The 19472-nt window shown below is 36.7% G+C and overlaps 1 protein-coding gene across 3 annotated transcripts in view; it reads left to right on the forward strand.

Annotated features, from left to right (window-relative positions):
• Fndc3a (fibronectin type III domain containing 3A) overlaps positions 1-19472 on the forward strand; it is a 100274-nt gene that overhangs the window by 2526 nt on the left and 78276 nt on the right. The window lies entirely within an intron of this gene.

Below are 19472 nucleotides of genomic sequence, written 5' to 3' on the forward strand. Positions count from 1 at the left end.
TATTGTTAAAGGCTTAGAGATTCTGTAAAACCAAGGTGGAGAGGAATGCATAATTAATATTCACATTTGTTTCTGTAGCTCTCTTAGATGACAAACATTTTACATATACTTTTTTTAAAAATTTAGGCTTGAGAAGTATTTATGCTTTTGAAGTAATGTTTGTATTTTTTTGATGTTCATATTCAAGTTTTGTTCCACCTTTTTTTCCCCTATAGTTTTTTAAATACAATTTGATGATGTCACCAAAGCAGGCTTTTTTAAAAAACAACATTGCTTTTTATGTGTTTTCCATGGAAATGAGTCTAGAGCTTATCTTTTGAGATTGATATGAGGATGTGCTCCTGATTTCTAAATTATTAGCCAGTTAATTAAAATATAAGTGATTACTGTTTTTTTTTGTTTAGCAATCTCTAAAATAAGCACTATTCATGTAATCTCACAATGTTGTAAACTCAGAGACTTAGAATACTATGTATGTCTATTCCATTGAGCCCTTTGCTATAATTGATCACTTTGGAGCAGGAAATATGGCCTTTGTGTTTATCAATGTCTGAAGCCTCTAGTTAAAAGGAAACTAATGACCAATAATGTTGAAAGGAAACTTTTGTTTTCATGTATTATAAGCTTTTATCATTCTCTTAACACTTGATTTGATTTGATTTTCAAGTATTATTCAGTGATCTGTTTTTTCTTCTTGATCTTTAACCTTCCCTCCCTCTATTTTGTTTGTGTCTTTAATATTACAATATAATAATCTTCTAAGTTTACAGTATAGCCTATGGTTTTCCATTTAACCCCTTTATGGGCTTCCGCTTTTGATGTTTTCAATCAATTATCAGTTATTTTGCCCTTTCAAATAGATGAGTGTGATTGGAAGATGACGTGTTCTTAGAGGATGATTAGATATTCTCAAAGTGATGGTACAGAATCAATGTGCTCTATTCCTTCAAGTAGTTAACACATTAGTTGGGATCTAGACTTACATGAGTGATCACTAACAAAATATGTGAGACAGTATAATTAAAGTGTGTGTGGTACAGTGATGGCTATAACATTTTTGGCATTTGAAGGAAAATCAAACTTGAAATTAAGGGAGGATTTATGTACCGAGGGAAACTCATTCCAAAATAGCTCGACAAGCAGAATTTTAAGTAATACCAAGGAGATCAGCTTGAGAGCATCAGAGGACAAAGATTTAGAAGGGAGAAAGGTCACAAGAGATAAACTAAGTCCTAGGACATGGGGGAAAAAATAGGAAAGGTTAGAGAAGAACAGAGCAGCTTGGCTGTGTCATTAGGAACTCATCACTGAGACAAATATATATTTCCTTTGACATTAATAGCTTAAGCTTTATATATAATGAGTAATTTACATGTATTTGTTTTTATAATTTAGATCAAGGATCAGCAAACTTTGTGTAGTGTTAGATAATACATACTGTATAGTCCTGTTAAATATTATTTGCTTTCTTGTTTTACAAAATATTTAATATGAGAAACATTCTTAGCTCAAGGACCAAATGAAAAGAAGCTGTCTTTGGGCTCAGTTTGACTGTCCAGCCTACTTTGCTAGGATAATTGACTAGTTGATTGTCCATGTGCCACATACTGTAAATATTTTCTATCATTTTGTCTAAATGGTTGTTTGATATGTTTTATGACTTGTCATTTATGTATTTTCCTTTATGGTTTGTGAAAGTAAAGGAAATATGCTAAAATAGGTCTTATTTGTTATTTCATGGCCAGACTTCAAATAGAAGGTTGAACTAGGAAGTGAAAGAAGAAAAGCCTTGAGCCAGGCCTTACAACAGTGAAAAGAGTTACACTGGCTGCAAGTTGTATTAGGTTAAGTATATCAGCCGGCTGCTCTGGCGTAAAAAAACAACTATAAAGCTGACATTTTAGAAACCAAGGTAGGATGCTGGTGGCCTGTTAGTGACAGCAAAGGAGCCAAAACCTCATGTTTAAAGTAATGTTGGACTAATTAGTGAAAGAGCCAACAGTAATTCTGCAGTACCTTCATGAAGAGCCACAGTGTTGTGTAACAGTCTAGTAATTGATATTTACGTAGAGGATTTAGTGCCATCAAGACAACGTTATATTGTGGAGATCAAGGCAAGGAAGAAAGAAATATTTCCATTAAATTTATTTTAAGATAAGTTATGGTGATTTAAAGGGTAAGTAGGGGTAATTTTGAAACTTTATTTACATGAAATATCTCTTTGAAGTTTCTAAGTTTACAGATGTATATTTCTAAGACAATGCCAATTCTCTCAGCCTACTATGTTGTGAAGCATTACCTGGTGATGAGTGGTGCCTGGGGTTATAGTTGAGTGAGTCAGTTGACTACAATTACTCTTTACTCTCTGGTATCAGAGATCAAATTTAGCATAAGAGCCCTGTTTCATTCAGCAGCATTAGTAGAGTTGGTATTAGGTGCTGGAGGGAAGTAGAGGGTTGTAAGATGGGTTGCTACCTGGTTAGAGCCAGTGGTTTTTCCAGTTAAAAACATGAAAACCAAATAAACACAACTAAATAAGCTGATTTTTATACCCTCATTGCCACCGTTTTGCCATGTTTTGTGAATGTATCTACTATTTGAAGTCTTAAGATACCACAAACCTTTTCAACTAAGTTTTAGCCCCTCATAAACTGCTACCTAATAAAATTTTTTTATTTTAAATTATGCTTTAAGAGTTTATTCACTACTCTCCCTGCCCATCCCCTTCCTCCTAAATTTCTATGGATGCTGGAAAGAGTTTTACCATTCTAGCTGTTTTCCTTTCTCAGGTAAAAGATAAAACCTTGGATGGTGACTCAGCTCTTAATCTGTCCTGTTTTTCTTACAAATATTGAGAGAACAAAAAAGAGATGTAGGAAAACATTAAAGTACCATAATGTATTAGTAACAGCTTTAAAAAAAAACAAAAAAACAAGACTGAGGGGCTGGAGTTTGGCCTAGTGGTAGAGTGCTCACCTTGCATGCACGAAGACCCGGGTTCAATTCCTCGGTACCACATACATAAAAAAAAAAGCCGGAAGTGGTGCTGAGGCTCAAGTGGTAGAGCTCTGGACATTGCTCAGGCCCTGAGCTCAAGCTCAGGACTGGCAAAAAAAAAAAAAGGACTGAAAATCTTGAGTTCAAATTTTATCCTCCAGAATAGATCTGGGAATGTGACTTCGTGGTAGAGTGTTTGCCTAGCATGCATGAAGCCCTGGGTTCAATTTCTCGGTAGCACATAAGGAGAAAAAGCCAGAAGTGGGGCTGTGGCTTAAGTGGTAGAGTGCTAGGTAGCCTTGAGCATAAGATGTTCAGGGACAGTGCCCAGGCCCTGAGTTCAAGCCCCAGGACTGGCAAAAAAAAAAGGGGGGGGCAGTAGTATGTCTAGTAAACATTTAGTTTACTCAAAAGTTTAACTGCGTCTCTTGGCAGAGAGATTGCAAGTAAAAGCTTTCTTCCATTCTAACTTGTCTTTCAATTCAGTCCATATTTAGTTTGTCTCTCTCCTTTCATACAAGGAGATACTAGTCTATCAGGTGAAAATTTTTCTGTATTGCAATAATTAAGACTCATTTGTGCCTGGCGCAGGTGGCTCACACCTGTAATCCCAGATACACAGGAGGCTGAGATCTGAGGGTAGTGGTTCAAAGCCAGCCCAGGCATGAAAGTCTGTGAGACTCTTATCTCCAATTAATGTCCAATTAGAGGGCCCCCTCTCCCCCGCCACCACCGCCTCCAGAAAACCAGAAGTGGCACTGAGGCTCAAGTGGTAGAGCGCTAGCCTTGAGCTGAAGAGCTCAGGGACAGCACCTAGGCACAGAGTTCAAGCCCCACGATGGACCAAAAAAACAAAAGAAAAGGAAAAATCAAAAAGAAATGTTGAGAGAGCATGGCTCAATGTGTTTCCCTAACAAGTAGAAAGCCATGAGTTCGAACCCCAGTGGCTCAGAAAAATTACTGGTGGGACTTGGAGCTGCTTCCTGTCTGTAAATCTATCTACTCAGGAGACAGAGATCTGGAGATAAGACTGGGAGGATCAAAGTGTAAGGTCAGCCAGGGCAAAGAGCAAGACCCATCACAACAAATAAACTAGGTGTGGTAGCTCAGATGTGTCATCACAGTTACATAGAAAGTTATAGTTGGATAATTGTTCAGGCTGCTCTCTCTCTTAACAAAGGCCCAATACCACGTTGCCTTCAAAAGAAAGGAACTTTGAAAAAAAATGTTTTATTGCATATTAAAATCCATGTAAAAATGTATTTGAACAAAATGCTTTAAAAAAGTTACATGATTTCTTTACCACCTACTTCCCCAATGTGGGATTACTTTAATTGATTTATGTACATATAATCTTCAATAAGCTTGTAACCACATAACTTGGAAGGGGGAAAAAAATCTTCCATTTCCCTGGGGCTTCTCGACAGATGTTTTATAAGCACATTTTAAAGCACTTAAGACTTTTCTTTAAAAAGTAATTACAGGGTGAGCATACCTAATCCAAAAATACAAAATGGTCTAAAATCTGAAACTTTCTAAGTGTCATTATGACACCACAAGTGGAAAATCCCACACTCGATCTCACGTGGTGGGTTATAGTCAATGCAGGTGCACAAAAATTGTTGTGTAAATTACCTTCAAGCCAGATACATAAGATGTTTATGAAATATAAATGAATTTCTCATTTATTTTTGCATGTGTGCTCGTACTGTAGCTTGAACTCGGGGCCTTGAGCACTTATTTGGTCACAGCTGGTGCTCTAGCTCTTAAGCTGTACTTCTACCTCCTGAATTTCATGTTTAGACTTGAGTCCATTTCCAAAATAACTAATCATGTTACTACATGCATTTATTCCAAAAGTTTGAAATAAAAGCATGTCTGGCTTTAAGCATTTTGCTAAAGAGAGAGTCAACCTGTATATTCTGTGCTTTGCTTTAGAGAAATTGATGTCATATACGGTGTGTTTGTTATGAGCTAGGTATAAGGAATAATCATTTAGTTTACTTCTAATTAAGTTTTTTAGTTTGTAATTTCATTACGTTTAAATTTTCTGGACTTTTTATTTCCTTAAAAATTATTAAGACCAACTATTTCTTTTACTTCGGATCAGTATTACTTAAATCATATGCTCACTATCTAAATTTTTTTTTCCTCAATTACTTGGACCTCACTAAAATAGCCTGTGTGATCGAGTTGTATTTAGGTAAAATGTAAGGGCAGCTATTCTGGTAAACTTACCTATCAGTTTGCTTCCCAACGCGCCCCCCCCCCCCCCCTGCTTTGCCAGTCCCCATCAGTTGTGGGGCTTGAATTCAGGGCCTGAACATTGACCCTAAGCTCTTTTGCTCAAGGCTAGCACTCTACCACTTTGAGGCATAGCACCACTTCTGGATTTCTGATGGCTCATTGGAGTAAAGTGTCATGGACTCTCCTGCCTGGGCTGGCTTTGAACCATGATCCTCAGATCTCAGCTAGGATTACAGATGTGAGACACCAGTGCTGGCTCACATGATATGTTCAAATTATTCCTCAATTTTAGAAATTAATATCACATGCTTTCTTTGGGGGGGGCAGTCTTGGGGCTTGGACTCAGGGCCTTGGGCTTTCTCAAGGCTAGAGCTCTACCACTTGAGCACCAGTTCTGGCTTTTTCTGTGTATATGTTACTGAGGAATCAAACTCAGAGCTTCATGCATACTAGGCAAGCACTCTACCATTAGGCCACGCTTTCTGCCTTAAAATCATATACTTTCTGTCTGTGAGAATCGGTACTCAGCTGCTGTCATGTGACTATCATTTCCCACACTTCCCTGTTTTGGTGTGTATGGTAAGAGCATGTGTTTTCTATTAGGCAAAGACATAGATTTATTTGTTGACTTTTTTCTAGCTATTTATAGACATGTCACTCAGCTTCAGTGAGCCTGTGATTTTCATTTTATAGTAGGGTAATAATTGTACCTATCTCTTAGAATAGGCCTGTTACAAAGATTAAAAAACAGAGCTCATTTATTATGGTATATAAAATGGTTCCTATAGTATGTCTATGTCTAGAACTTGGACAGATGTGTCCAATTATCATCCACTAATTTTCATCATTATTTTTCTTATTCATTTATCATTTATTGAAAACTTAACAAGTCTTAGATTCTATAAACATAGGTGAATGTCATAACTTCTTTGCTCTAGGAATTTACAGACTAGGATGAGAGATTAATTCATGTAAACAAACATATCTAGCAATTAAAAGTAAATAAAATGTTTCTCTTGTGGACTCCTTCCTATCTTTTAATGCTGAACTGCTATACATTTGTTTCCATAATACCTGTAGAATGTTATTGTGCATACCTATGATAGCAAATATATATATACATATACATATAGAGAGAGATCATATAGGGATGGGATATATGTATTTGTCTCAACTTTTGGACTCTGAACTTGAGTTTGAACAGTGCTACTGAAATTGGAAGTTTGCAAACAGAGGAGCAGATGGTAAATATTTCAGGCACTCTGGGTCATAGCGCCTCTGTCACACCTTCTTAAGCTGAGCTCTAGGAACACAAAAAGTATATGTGATTATGCTCTAATTTAAACACGATTTGCTAAACAACAGACCAGATTTTGATGCTTTAGTCAAAGTTTACTGATCCATGGCTACATACCCTTGTTTGGCAAATAGCAGTGTTTATGATTAATACAATTTTTATATTCTGGTATTATTCCAAACTGCTTCACATAAATCTGCTTACTTAGTTATTTTCTTAAATAACTAAGGTAGGTAGTATTACTGTGATTTTTAAAAGGAGAAAACTGAAGCACAAATTAATTGAATAATATACCTAAGATTCTACAATTAATGCAAACACCCAGAATTTGAAGATAGATACTCTAATTCCAGAGCCTGAGCTTTTAATTTTTTTTTTTTTTGTGGGCCATGGGACTTGAACTTGGCCTGGGCACTGTCCCTGTGCTCTTCAGCTCAAGGCTACAGCCCTACCCCTGGGCCTGGTTATTGTCCCTGAGCTCTTCAGCACAAGGTGACTGCCCTACCACTTGAGCCAAGCCCCACTTCCCATTTTCTAGTAGTTAATTGGAGATAAGAGTCTCAAGGTCTTTTGTGCCTGGGCTAGCTTGGAACCTTGATCCTCAGATCTCCAGCTTCCTAAGTAGCTAGGATTATAGGCATGAGCCACTGCACCTGGCATTAGGCTTTTAATTTTTATACCATTTCTAGTTTCTTGAATCCCAGGAGAATAATGTTTCAGTCAACAGAAACACATTAACTCTATTTAATGTATTCATAGATTTATAGGGAAACTATGTATCTCTTTTGTGTTAAGTAATCATTTTCTAAAATTTAGCTGTCATTTCTCATAAGTTGTATTTAACAAAGAACAACTTCACAAGAAAGATTTTCTACCAGAAACATATCAAATATAATAGTGAAATAATTTAAACACTTCAATTGATAGATACTAATGTAATCTGGGCACTAGTACCTCACATCTGTAATCTTAGTTGAGAGTGAGGTTTGTGGATTGAAACAAGCTCCACAGAAAAGTTTATCTCCAGTAAACTACTCAGAAAAAGCTGTAAGGAAGTGGTGCTGTGACTCAAGGGATAGGGCAGTAACCTTGAGCTGAAGAGCTCAGGGACAATGCCTGGGCCCAGAGTTCAAGTCACATGATTGATAAAAAAGAAGAAAAAGAAGAAGGAGAAGAGGAGGAAGAGGAAGAAAGAAGCAGCTGGAAGTAGAGTAGCACTGTGACTCAAATGGTAGAGTGCTAGCTTTGAGCAAAAGAAGTTCTGGAACAGTGTCCAGGCCCTGAGTTCAAGCCCCAGAATCTACACAAACACATAAAAAGCTTCCAGAGGAAATTTGGTTCATTCATTCTTTTATCTCAGGACCAGCACACACATACACACACAAAAAGATACTCATAACTAATATAACATTGATCCAAAAGTTTTAGTGAATAACATCAAGAAAGAAAGAATAGCCTCTAAATAAAGTGCCATTATTATTTGTAGTTGATAAGATTGCTTACCTACAAATTACAAGATAGGGGCTGGGGGCATAGTTCCATAGTAGTGCATTTGCCTAACATGCCTGAGACTCGGGTTCAGTCTCCAGCAACACACATACACAAGAATGGGGTCCAGAGAAAAAAAATTAAAGAGAATAAGCATCCTTGCCTTATTCCTAAAGTAATGGGAAAGCATCTAATTTCTTACCAATTTCTCATCAGTAAACATAAAGAAAATGCATGTAAGGTTTGGTAAATGGCAACCTAGAAAATAAACTTACTAGCTTTCTTAAATGCCCAGAGTAACTATGAAATACATGGAAAAGTAGTACAAAGTACAGAAAAAATAGCGCAGGCTATGTGTAGCTGTGCAAGCCTGTAATCCTAGCACTCAGGAGACAGGCAGGAGGTCATGAGGGTAGGACCATCTTGGCCTATACAGTAAGTTTCCATCCAGAATGGTCTATACAGTGAGACATTTTTTCAAAAAAGAAAAGCAATATAAGCTATAAAATGCTTTAAAATTGTAAAAATGTTCAATAGCTATGTGAAGAAAGCAACAGAAGATCTGAATGGCTGAACCCAGTCTCCTGAATGTGAGAACTTCACATTCAGTTTTCTGCCAAATTAGTCTTCATTGTAAAGTCAGTGTAGCTGTAATCAGAAGTTCAATAGTTTTAAAATTGGAATTTGCCAAACTGAAGGTTCAAGTATTGAGAGGGGTAATTGCAAGAACAGCCAAGAAATTTAAAAAAAAATTATATATAGATATATAGACACACATGTATATTTAAGGGGAACTAACCTATCAAAAACCAAACATTATTATAGTTCAATTATGAACAAGAATTTGATGAAGGGATATGTAGATTAAAGAAAAGAAAGGATTCATGATAAAAAGCATAAATTATTGAGTAATGGACGGTCTAGATTTTAAGTAGTATAGAAAATTGGCTATTCAAGGTAAAACTAATAGGAACTCACACTGTGCCACTTTCAAATCTAAATTCCAGATGAACAAAATATATATAAATTATAGTTTTTAAAAGAAGCTAAGAAAAATTTGAGGTGAATGCCTTTTTAAGTGACATATTAACAGGAGCTCTCTAAAGAGGAGCAATTAAATTAATATTTAAACTATACAAGATTCACCTTCTAATCACTATGAAAAAATACACCCTAGTAGAACATGAAAAAGAACACAGTAAATTCAGAAAAATAAAAATATAGCTATCCTATAACACCCTGAAGAAAAATTCATCCACATCAATCTGAGAAGCTTAAATAAAAACATCAATGAAACATGACTTTAAAAAAATCAGTAGATGGCCAGGAATTTGGCCTAGTGGTAGAGTGCTTGCCTAGCATACGAAAAGACCCGAGTTCAATTCCTTGGTGCCACATACATAGAAAAAAGCCAGAAGTGGTGCTAAGGCTCAAGTGGTAGAGCTCTAGCCTTGAGAAAGTCCATGGACAGTGCTCAGGCCCTGAGCTCAAGCCCAGGACTGGCAAAAAAAAAAAAAAATCAATAGAGGGTGCCAAGAGCATAGCCTAGTGATAGCCTAGTGGTAGAGTACTTGCCTAGCATGCGCGAAGCCCTGGGTTTGATTCTTTGCTACCAAATACTCAGAAAAAGCCAAAAGTAGTGCTGTGGCTCAAGTGGCAAGGTGCTAGCCTTGAGCAAAAACTGTCCAAGGACAGTGTCCAGGCCCTGAGTTCAAGCCCCAGGACTGGCAAAAGAAAAAAAAATTAATAGAGCTGAGTAATATTGGAAACTAATCATGTTAAACTGCAAAGTAGGCACTTGTATATTAGTAACTTGAGTATAAGTAGCTTCATCTTTTTAGCTGTAAGTTTGGCAATGCCTGTCAATTTTAAATGTGCACACTTCTAAAAGGGTAAGGTTTTTGAAAGTGCTAATATGTCCTGGAGAGGAAGAAATGTTTGAAGACAAAATAGATCAAATCAGTGTTCGTCATTAGAATAAATTATGGTATGTCCTTAACAGAAGAACATGAAGCACCACCATAAACTGCAGTTTAGATAGACTTCTTTAGGAAAATATATAAATGAAAAAACACTGAATAATTTGTTACTTTTTCCCTTTAAATAGTAACTACTCCAGGAAAACCTCACAGGTAAGTGCAGAGAAAAACTGGATAGGATGAACAGCACAGTTGTAAGCTGTAGAAACAGCTTAGATTGAGGGCCCCTCCAAAAATTTAAAAGTATATACCTTTCTCATATAAGCAATAACAGTCTTTGTGATATAATCAATATAGTAACAAAACACAAGAGAGTTTAGTTTAACAATTATAATCGTTACTTATTAGGATAATAGATTTTAGCTGGTCAGCTTTGATTTTGTTTACTTCTGTGTAATTTTTAGTGGCACCTCTTTTCCCTTGAAGAAGTTTCCCAACTGGTGACTTAAGGTGCTTTTAGAAATGTCAGATTGAAGCCAGATACTGGTGGCTCACAGGAGACAGATCTGAAGATCACAGTTTGAAGCCAGCTCATGCAGGAACAGTCCATGCAACTCATCTCCAATTAACTACCAGAAAAGCCAGAAGTAGAACTGTGACTCAAGTGGTAGAGTCAAGTACAAGTGGTAGCCTTAAGTACAAATAGGAACAGTACCTAAGCCCTGAGTTAAAAGCCCCAGGACAGGTACAAAAATATAAATAAGAGTAGCAGTTTTCGTATAAGTTCTTAAAGCTCTGATAAAGTAGTTTTAAAGAATTATACTACTGATGCTTAACCTTTATATGAATACCTGCCAAATCAAGGTAATTTTAGTGTACTTTTGTAAGTGCCAATTACTAGAACATTTTTCTTCCTTTTTTTTTTTTTCTTTAACCAGTCCTGGGGCTTGAACTCAGAGCCTGGCCACTATCCTTAGGCTTTCTCAAGGACAGAGCTCTACCACTTGAGCCACTGCACCACTTCCTGCTTTTTCTGTTTGTGGTACTGAGGAATCGAGCCCAGGTCTTTGTGCATGCTAGGCAAGCACTCTACCTACCACTAGGTCAAACTCCCAGCCCCTCAAAAACATTTTGAGGTTGGATATACAGGTCCATCTAAGCTGGGTTCTGTACCCAGCACCACAAAAAAAAATAAAATGTGAGGGGTAATCAAAAACGTTCAGACATAGGGAAAATAACTATTCACAATTGGAAAACTATGTTCACAATTACTGTGTGTGTGGTATGAGATCCTGGGGATGTAATTGGATATAATACCCAGGCATATTTACAATTTTATACATTTATATGTGCATATGTACATGTACAGATATGTATACATTTATGTGTAGGTACATGTACATCTTCTTTGTTCTTTGCAAACTTGGCACTTCCTGTTGTGAACTTCTAAGGTATTAAACGGCAAAGTGAACAATGGGTAATGTAAAACTAATATTTGTAAAAAAAAAAAAAAGTTAAAGTATTTGTAGATAAAGAATTGTTGGGGTTGGAGGTGTGGCTTAGATTGGTAGAGAACTAGCCAGTGAGTGATAGTGTCAGGTACTGAGTTTGGACCAAACGAAACAAATACAATTGTTCCCTTATAGTTGCTTTTTAACTAAATGTAACTCAAGTGCTTTGATGACACAGACAACTAGAGCTATATTGGTATTTAAGATGAAGTTACTTTAAAAAAAAATAGGGGACTGGGAATGTGGCTTAGTGATAAGAGTGTTTGCTTAGCATGTATGAAGACCTGGGTTCAATTCCTCAGTACCACATAAACAGAAAGGGCTGGAAGTAGTGCTGTGGCTTAAGTGGTAGAGAGCTGGCCCAGAGAGCACAGAAAAATTCAGGGATAGAGCACAGGCTCTGAGTTCATGCCTCAGGACCAAAAAAAAAAAAAAAAAAAAGACTCCCCTAAACATTCAGCATGTATCTAGGGAGATGTGGGGTGGAAGGGGAAGGAATAAGACAAAAGGATTGTTTAGGGCCAGGAGTTTGGCCTTAAACTCTACCGTAGTGGTAGAGTGCTTGCCTAACATATACAAAGACCCAGGTTCCATTCCTCAGTACCACATACATAGAAAAAAGCTGGAAGTGGTGCTGAGGCTCAAGTGGTAGAGTGCTAGCTTTGAGAAAGTTCAAGGACAGTGCTCAGGCCCTGAGTTCAAGCCCAGGACTAGAAAAAAATAATAAGGGTTGTTTAGAAGAGTTGGCCATTCTCATGCAGGGCCAGAGCCCTACTCTCAAGATTGTGAGAAATTAGCCCTACAATAAAAACAACTCTGAATCCACATAAGCAAGACCCCCCCCCATAAGCTCAAACTAGTCATTTAACTATATCTCAGAACAAAGCTCAGTATTGGTGAAAATGCAAAAATACCTGTCAGCCAAAAAGGAACAATTCACAATATCTAGCATTTAATCACAACTACTAAGTGTTCAAAGAAAGCAGGACAATACAAATCAATTCAAAAAAATTCACTTGAAGCTGACTAAAGATAGGAAAGATGATGAAATAGCTGTGGCTCAGTCTAAAAGAATGATTGAACATGATAAAGCTATCTTCTAGATTAAAATTACAGTGTCAGAGACAATATACACTGGATAAAATTAATTGTATATGTAGACATAGCCAAAGAGAAGGAAAGAAGAGAAAAAGCAAAAAGATGAGCTGGAAAAAGTTCTCATGAAAATAATGGCTCAAATTTTTTTTCAGATTAGAAATCATTCAAGAAACACAAGAAAAGATGAGTAAAACTTCATGAAGAATATCGTAATTAAGTCAGTTATAAAAAATAATTAAGAGCAACCAAATCAAAACAACAAAGACATGAATGACAACCAGATTTCTCACAAACAATTTAATTAAAAGATAGTGGAGCAGTATCTTTAAAATACTAAGAAAAATAACTGCTTACATCCTTGTACTCAATGAAGCTATCTTTTGAAAACAAAATAAAAGACTTGAAACAGAAAGGCTGAAAGGATTTGTCATCTTCATTTCTCTTTAAAGGAGACATTAAATCTAATCAAACAAATGGGAAGTTAAAGCACATAGAAACCTGTACCTATGTAAACAAAAGTACCAGGTATGATACCTACATGGGTAAATATATCAGATATTCTCTTTAGATGTTTTCAAGATGATTGATGTTTTAACATAAAAATCACAATATATGGAGTTTGTAACATATGTGAATGTAAAATGTATAACTATGGAAAAAGCCCGATGGTAGAAGTTGCATTTTTATTGGGAGGTTTTAGTACTTACACCTGAAATTGTATAACACAACTTGGAAAGAAGTCTAGTAAAATACATATACACTCATGTCACAACACAGAATTATATAAATAAATATGACAGATTAGATGATATAATAAAGCAAGGGGAAAGGGATGAAGAATACATTGGCTAGACACCAAGACTAGCCACAAGTGCTACTTATCACATTACTTATAAATGGTTTAAACACTGTAATTAGATTATTAGACTAGATTTTTAAACATTAGAATCCAAGTCTCACATCTATAAGAAATCCAGTTTAAGTATAAAGATACATATAAGTTAAGAACAGGAAGATGGAATGGTAACACTATCTGAAAGAAAGCTGGAATCACTACATTAGATCAGAACTTAGATTACAGATCAAAGAACATTAGTAATACAGGGCTATTTAAGAATAAAGAGATTCATTCATGGCTGGGAGTTTCGCCTAGTGGTAGATTGCTTGCCTAGCATGCACAAAGATCTGGATTTGATTCCTTGGTACCACATACATAGAAAAGCCAAAAGTGGTGCTGTGGCTCAAGTGGTAGAGCACTAGCCTTGAGAACGCCAAGGACAGTGCTCAGGCCCTGAGGCCAAGCCCAAAACTGGCAAAAATAAAATAAATAAAAAAAGAGATACATTCATTAAGTGAACATATAATCCTAAATTTTTATGCATTTAATGAAAGAGCTACAAAGTACATGATATAACTAAAGAGAAAAATAGGTATGCCATTGTGGTGGCAAATTTGTGGGGAGGGATGTTTGAACTCATCCTAGGGGCTTCTTTTTTTTTTTGAGATGAGGTCTAAAGGCTAGCAATCTGCCATTTGAGACAAGCTCTACTTCCAGCTTTCTTGGTGCTTAATTGGAGGTAAGAATCTTAGTGACTTTCCTGATTCAGCTGGATTTGAATCTTGATTCTCAGATCTCAGCCTCCTGAGTAGGTAGGATACTAGGCATGAGCTACTGGTACCCAGTGACAGTCTTACTACTTTTTTTTTAAAATGAATAAAATAGACTGGAAAGCCCAAGCTATTAAATGCCTTGAAATCATAACAGAAAAATTTTATGTTTTAGCTTAGGCAGAATTTCTTACAACTCCAAAAGCCTTGGGTGTAAATGAACTGCTAAATAGAACATAATTTTATAAACATTTGCTCTTCAAAAGACATCAGCAGTAGAATGAAAAAAAGAAGTAGCAGCCTAGTAGAAAATGTTTTTAAATCACCCCCTTTTTTTTTTAATGAAAGGCCAGTATCCAGGAGATAAAAAGGCCTCTCAAAACCATTGTTAAGAAATAGCCTAGCAGGGGCTGGGAGCATAGCTTAGTGGTAGAGTGCTTGCATAGCATGCATGAAGCCCTGGGTTCGATTCCTCAGTACCACACACTTAGAAAAAGCCAGAAGTGGAGCTGTGGCTCGAGTGGTAGAGTGTTAACTGTGAGCAAAAAGTGTCCAAGGGCAGTTCCCAGGCCCTGAGTTCAAGCCCCATGATTGGCAAAAAAAGAAATAGCCTAGCAATACAATGGGTAAAAAGAACCAAACAGTTATTTAAAAAATGATATGGTTAAAAAAAAGCTATACCAGTAAGCCCATGAAAACACATTCAGCATCAGTCAGAGAAATTGTAAAGACTGAAATTAAAGGGAAAAAATTCACTATACTGACATTATGGTAATGGTTTCACATGTATGTTTTTATGTGTCAAAATGTTGTGCACTTCAAACATACCCACTTCTAGATAAAGTCAGTTACATTATTTTTTTCTTTTTTTTAAATTTTTTTCATATGTTTTTTATTGTAATTAATAGAAGGGTTACATGATACTTGCCAGATAGATGGTGCATTAATTCCCATACATTGATACCCTTTCACATGTCTTGGTCCCCATTTCCCTTCCCCCATCCCCACCCCTCATCTTGTTTTCCCCATTCCCTATCCAATTTCAAATAACCAAATACAAATATATCTGATATATCAGGTAACTAAGTGAGATACTGTAACAATAAGAGCTAACCAAGGGACAGCAAAAGAGATGAGAGATAACATAGTACCTTAAGAACAACAATTGTTCATTATATGGCTTATGTTTCTATATCCTAGAGATCCTTTCGTTTAGCGTCATACTATATGGCCTTTTGTATCAAGGTTTTGCTCTATTGCAAATCTCTGCTAGGAGAGCCCAAGGTTTCTACTGATTATGACAAATGAGGGAAACCATTGAGCCTAAGTTCCTTTGAGTCTGGCTTACTTCACTTAATATGATCTTTTCTAAGTCTTTCCATTTCTTAACAAGTGGGGCAATGTCATTCTTTCTGACAGCTGCATAGAATTCCATTGTGTACAAATACCACATCTTGTTGATCTACTCATCAACTGAGGGACATCTAGGTTGGTTCCATATCTTTGCTATGGTAAATAGTGCTGCAATGAAATTGTTGTGCTGGTGGATTTAGTATGTCTTTGTTTCTGGATGATTGGGTAAATGCCAAGTAGTGGAATTGCTGGGTAATAGGGGAGCTCTATGTTTAGTCTTTTGAGGAACTTCCATACTGCTTTCCATAGTGGTTGAACGAGTTTGCACTCCCACCAACAGTGTAGTAGTGATCCCTCCTGGCCACATCCCCTCCAGCATCTGTTGTTACTAGTTTTCTTGATCCTGGCTATTCTAACTGGAGTGAGTTGTTTTGATTTGCATTTCTTTTATGACCAGAGATGTTGAGCATTTCTTCATGTGTCTATAGGCCATTTTTGTTTCTTCTTCAGAGAAGACTCTCTTTAAGTCTTTGGCCCATATTTTAATGGGATGGTTGTTACTTTGGAGAAGTAGTTTTGGAGTGATTCAGTTTTTTGAGCTGTTGATATATTTTAGATATGAGGCCTTTGTTGTATGGTTGGTGCAGATCTTCTCCCACTCTGTAGGCTTCCTAATTAGTTTACTAGATATGTCCTTTGCCATACAAAAGCTCTGCAGTTTAATGCAGTCCCACTTACCCAGCCTTTCTCTGATTTGTTGTGATTCTTGGTCCTTATTAGGAAAATTTCAACCTATGCCAAGGAGGTCTAGTGTATCTCCTATTCCTTCTTGTAAAGTTTTCAGAGTGTCGGCTTTTACCTCCAGGTCTTTGATCCATTTGGAGTTAATTCTAGTACAGGATGACAAAGAAGGATCCAACTTTAGTTTTCTGCATGTGCTTAACCAGTTCTGCCAGCACCACTTGTTGAAGAGGCTATCTTTCTTCCATTCTATTTTTTTGGCTCCCTTGTCAAAGATTAGGTGGCCATAGGTCTGTGGTTTAATATCTGGGTCTTCAGTTCTATTCCTTTGGTCTTCAGGCCTGTTCTTGTGCCAGTACCAAGCTGTTTTGATCACAGCAGGGTATTGGTGATTCATACCTGTAATCCTAGCTATTCAGGAGTGTGAGATCTGAGGATTGCGGTTCCAAGCCAACCCACTCAGAGAAGTCCCTGAGACTCTTTTCTTCAGTTAGCCAACAAAAGGCCAGAAGTAGAAGTGTAGTCTAAGTGATAAGACTGCCAACCTTGAGCAAAACCAGCAAATGAGATGATGAAGTTTTGAGGATCAGCATCAAAACCATGCATCTGATCTCTTGCTGAAGCAAGAGGCTATGGAGCTTGAGGCCTCCAGAGCTGCACAGTAAGATTCAGTCTCAAAAAAACTGGGGGGGGGGGGGAGAAAGAATAGTAGGTACCTGGTAAGTATTTGATACATGTTTATTTAGTCCATTTAACTCATTTCTCTGCCATTTCCCAAAAGCATCTTATTTACATAAGAGACTTTAGTATATTCCTCTAGCATAGTTTGGAATGTGAATGTCTAGCCTATGCTTGTCCCACCATTATATTTTGCTACCTAGTTTCACAAATTCAAAGCTGGAAAGGAAATAAATCAGGATGAATCATAGTCTCACCCACATCTAATGCAGATGAGGTTTAGGACTTTAGAACTTGAGAGTAAGTTAAGATACTGGGAGTTATTGAGCTTAAATGAAAATGACATACAATATTGGTGGATGGGGCAGGAGTGGAGTGTTATGAATTGAATGTGTACTCCCTAGATTCATTTGTTGAAGGCCTAATCCTCAATGTGATGTTATTAGGTGGGTGGGATTTTGGGGCGATAATCTAGCTTAAGATGAGGTCATGATGTAACTAACGTTCTTAGAAGAGATACCAAAGGTTCCTCTCTTTCTCATATGAGAATACAATGTGGAAGCCAAGAAACAAGCCTTTCTGCCACAATCTTGCTGTTGCACCCATGGCAACTACCCACAATGTAGTAGTTTATTAGAGTAGCCTGCACAAAAAGACAGTTTGCAAATGTTTTTATCTTCATCTAAAGCCTACCTTTTCATTCACATGATGTGTCATCTTATGTGTCAGAATTTCTAAGTTTGATGTTGTCTCATTTGTCTGATCTTTGGTTTTGTTGTTTTTGCTGTCATATCCAGATCATTCCCTATGCCTGTTCTCTCTTCTCAAAGGCAACCACTGTCCTCACTGTTAACAACATAAATTAGTTTTATCTGTTTTTGAACTTTATATAAATCTCTGAAATATATATTCTTCTGTATGTTTTCACTCACATTGTATTCATGGATTTATTAATATTCCTGCACCATTAATTCATTACTATATATAGGCCCTTGAGTAAATCAGTTGATTTTTGAATGTACTATGTAGATTGTTTATGGTTTTGGACTAAGAACAAATCCTGCTGCTGTGAATTTTTTATACCTGCACTTGTTTTTTTAATATTGATTTTAATATTACACACACCTATAAACACTAGGATTCTCATAGCTGGATCTCAACTAGGTGGTAAAGTATATACCTTGTTCAACTTTGGTAGAGATTTTATGCGTTTTCATTCCTACTCCATATGAATTCATTAATTATAAAGCTCACTACCACTCGATGGATGTCTTTTTTCATTTTTATTACTCAGATGCCTAATAAGTACATAACTATCATTGTAGGTTTTTATTTGTCTATTCATTAATGGATTTGATAATCTTTTCAAATTGTATTAGCCTCTTGAATTTCTATTTTAGTGAAGAACCTATTCAAGCCTCTTGTCATTTGTGTTTATTAAAAGGTCAATTTGTAGGGCTAGGATGTAGCTTTGTGGCAAAGGCACTAGCCTAGCAAGTGCAATGTCCTTGGTTCGATCCCCAGTACCAAAAAAGAAAAGAAAAGTTAAAAATAAATTTGTAGTTGTGTTCTGAACTATTTGTTAATTTCATGTTACAAATACCTTCAGTCAGTGGCTTACAATTTTTCCTTTTTTTGCTTACTAGTCGTGGGGCTTGAACTCAGGGCCTGAGCACTGTCCTTGGGCTTTTCTCAAGGCTAGCACTCTGTCACTTGAGCCACACACCACGTCCAGCTTTTTCTATGTATGTGGTACCAAGGAATTGAACCCGGGTCATCGTGCATGCTAGGCAAGCCCAGTGGGTTACCTTTTTTTTTTTTTTTTTTTGGTGAGTCATGGGGCTTGAACTCAGCCTGGGTGTTGTCCCTGAGCTCTTCAGCTCAAGGCTAGTACCCTACGCTTGAGTCAGGCCCCACTTCCCATTTTCTAGAGATTAATTGGAGATAAAAGTCAGGTCCTTTTGTGCCCCTGCTAGCCTTGAACACTGATTCTCAGATCTCAGCCTCCTGAGAAGCTAGAATTATAGGCATGAGACACCATGCCTGGCTTCGACTCAGCTTTTTGCTGATTATTTAGTGATAATAGTCTCTTGCTGTCTAGAAAATAAGTTATAAATCATAATTCTTCATGAGTAGTGAGTACTTTAAGGCAATTAAGGTGATGAAGAAGCCTATCAAAGAGAAAAGTTAGTGGTTGAGGTTTTTTTTTTTAATGAAATAACTATATTTTAGTGTCTGCTCCAAGATGCAGATTAAATGGTGGTAATTAGAGAAATATTATCTAAAGTTTTACCATGAATATTAAGAGATGCTTCTGTTATCAGTATTACCTGTAATATATCTTACTTTACAACTACTTCAAGCAGTTGGTTAGGTTGTAAGAAATCTTATTTCTTTAAATAAAAACAAGTAGTCCACAAAGTACTATGGTTTTCTTTTGATAACTCTTTCTCATAGTCCCAAAAGAAATGTACTCATCAGCTGATTTATAAAACCGTAACTCCTCTGTACAACACTTTAACAATATAAATTTTA

Source organism: Megascapheus bottae, chromosome 11 (assembly GCF_031878675.1).
Source record: "Megascapheus bottae isolate mThoBot1 chromosome 11, mThoBot2.hap1, whole genome shotgun sequence".
NCBI lineage: Eukaryota > Metazoa > Chordata > Mammalia > Rodentia > Geomyidae > Megascapheus > Megascapheus bottae.